At 35.8% G+C, this 3,115-nt stretch overlaps 1 pseudogene; it reads left to right on the forward strand.

Moving 5' to 3' along the window:
• Positions 1 to 2,436: 2,436 nt before the first annotated feature.
• LOC124516504 (stathmin-like) lies at positions 2,437 to 2,881 on the forward strand (annotated as a pseudogene).
• Positions 2,882 to 3,115: the final 234 nt, after the last annotated feature.

A 3,115-nucleotide genomic window follows, 5' to 3' on the forward strand; every position in this document is an offset into this window, starting at 1 on the left:
GATGCTCCAGTTTGTGAGTTCGAGCCATGCATCAGGCTCTCTGCTGTCAGTGCAGCAGACAGATCCTCTGTTTCCCTCTCTCTCTGCCCCTACCCCACTCTCATGCATGCTTGCTCTCTCTCTCTCTGTCCCTCTCAAAAATAAACATTAAAAAAAAACAGTATTCTAGTTTGAAAACAAAAGTTATTGACTCCCAACATAAAATAATTAAAAGTCTACAAAATAAATGTGATGTTTATTTCATTGATCATTAAATTTAATATTAATAACAATTTAAGTTACCCAGTACAATTTGTAGATTAGATTGTCTCATTTCAAAATAATTCTCTAGCAAGCATTATTATTCTTTAGAAATCAGAACCAAACACAAATAATTTAAACAACAAAACTATAAAAAGCATTTACATCTTGTTCACTGTGCAGAAATTATACTTAATGAGATGTGGGTACACTTATGAGTTCTTCGTAAGATATAAAACACAATTTTCAAGAGCTAAGTGTTGCACACTAACCAACTCTTAAAATGTCCCTGCTTTTACATGTCTTTCCCCACAGGCACATGCCCAGACATTGTGTTTGTCAGTAAAAAAGCCTTACTATTGCAATGTCATTCCTCTTGACTCAACACATTTTCGTTTCCAGGGACTCTTGGCCCCAGCTTTCTCCTCAGGTTTTGATCATTAATTCTTTTTTGTCATCTTTCAGCACACCAAGGCTTATGCTTTCAAGTAAGAAATATGGAAAATGTGAACTGATAAACCTATAACATGGACTGAACAGATAAAGCACTACAATATGGATTAGCTCATTTTCATGCAAATGTCTTTATTAAGAGAAAATGTCTTTGTGTCAAGAAAGAAGGGTTAAAAGTGCTAATCTATAAATACCTGAAGTGAAATTCATACAGTACATAAAATTATTCCTCTTGAAATAAAATTATAGCTATTAAGTATTTTAAATGTGGCCAATCATCAAGATAGAAAGCTTAGAGACACTTTGGAGATAGATTATCCTAGGTTTGGATCTCTTGTCTTTCATTTACTGGTTGGATGATCTTGAGCCAGTTGCCCAAATTCAGTTCTCTTATTTTTATAAAAGAGAGTAATAAATTATTCATACATCATAACATTATAAGGAAAAAAAAGGACTATGCCTAGCAAAAATAGGTATTCAAAAATTTTTCCTATCTTAATATTCTATAAAATAGTGATATCCATAGTGGCACCACTGGCCATTCAAGAAATGTTGATTCCTAACAGGAATGCTTGATTCCTAACAGCTAAAAAGATTGATTCTGTTTGTTCTAAATACACACAGGTAGATCAGACACTCGGTAGACGACAAATACATCTTCTCCCTACTGCTTCATACTCCTTAACCTTTTATAATATCTAATAAAATAGTTCCCAAAGAGCTTCCTGTGAAAACTGAGGAGTATAGACTCCAGAACAGGGCAATCACTGGAGCACATGTGATAATTAATAGGCAACAGGCACTCAAGTTTACCGACAGTAAAATAATTGGTCATCCCTCCCTCTCTGGTGTAGCACTGCATCTACAGACTATCTTACATCATAGGGATGTCATGAAGAACTAAAGACCTAATAGAAACTCATAAGATGATTACAGGCACCAAATGCCTACTGAATTAATGAATGATAAATAAAGCATAAAAGAAGTAAAGGAAGGGAAGGAACGAAGGAAAGACAAAGTTATCCTCAACTGTAGAATAAAGAAAAAGCAACTTGAGTAAGGTCAAGAAAACATGTTAAATAGAATACTTGAGAGAAGCCTTCTAAATGTTTCTAAATATCTGACATGATTTTATTTCTTTCAACTTGCATTTCTTTCTATTTTTCACTTTCCTTCACAAATCAATTCTTGTGAAACTGTCCTGTACCTATAATGGAAGGGCACACACATAGTGATAGAAATTTTCTAATGAACTATGGCTCAGAAGATAGATGCTGACCTTTTCATACACCTTCCCTGGATCCTTTCAAAGTTAAGCTTAAAAGAACTGGAGTCAGGAAGAGTTGGGGATTGATTTAGTTAAGTCAATTTCTAAAGCGGTCTGGAAATGAACCATATGGATGAGAACGGGATTTACTTGTTTGTGTTTATATTTTCTCTTTGGCAAAATAAGACTATATATTTCCTACTAGTGGAGGAAGGAAAGAGATCGTTTTGAAAGTGTCTTTATGGTCAAAATGATTTATGAAACAAACTGTGGTGTATCTTCAATTAATATAACAAAATCTAAACAAAGAGTTGAAAAACCACATAATATTTTTAAAGTTTTTAAAATTGTGATTAAAACTACATAACATAAAATTTACCATCTTGGAGAGTGTGGCCAGGTGGCTCAGACCAAGCAGGGTTTTCCTTACCAGCGGATTGAGTAGAACGCACTGCCAGTCTTGTAGTCCATTCGCCATGGCTTCTTCTGATATCCCCGTGAAAGAACTGGAGAAGTATGCCTCAGGCCAGGCTTTTAAGCTGATTCTCAGCCCTCAGTCAAATGAATCTGTCCCAGAATTCCCCCTTTCCCCTTCAAATAAGAATCTTTCCCTAGAGGAAATTCAGAAGAAATTAGAAGCTGCAGAAGAAAAACACAAGTCCCAAGAAGTCGAAGTCTTGAAGCAGCTTACCAAGGAACGAGAACATGAAAAAGTGCTTCAGAAAGCAACAGCAGAGAACAACTTTGGTAAAATGGCAGAAGAAAAGCTGACCCACAAAATGGATGCCAATAAATAGATCAAGAGGCACAAAGGGCTGCCAAACTGGAGCATTTGCGAGAGAAGGGCAAGCACATGAAGAATGTGAAGTGTGCAAGAACAAAGACTCCAAAGATCCTGCTGATGAAACTGAAGCTGACTAATTTGTTCTGAGAACTGACTTTCTCCCCTTCCCTTTCCCAAATATCCAAAGACTGTACTGGCCAGTGTCATTTCATTTTTGCTGTCCTGACAAATATTCTAGAAGCTAATGTAGGACTATATAGGTAGATCTAGACTGTATGTTGTTGTTTTAGAGGCAAAAGGGGAAAGACTCTTCTCCTAAAGTGTTTCTCATGTAGCTATTTTTCTTGTTGTATCTTTTCTATTTCAGTACA

The sequence above is a fragment of the Lynx rufus genome, unplaced genomic scaffold, assembly GCF_022079265.1.
Source record: "Lynx rufus isolate CCGP_SWC_20201006 ecotype Redwood Valley unplaced genomic scaffold, mLynRuf1.p SCAF_2, whole genome shotgun sequence".
Taxonomy (NCBI): domain Eukaryota; kingdom Metazoa; phylum Chordata; class Mammalia; order Carnivora; family Felidae; genus Lynx; species Lynx rufus.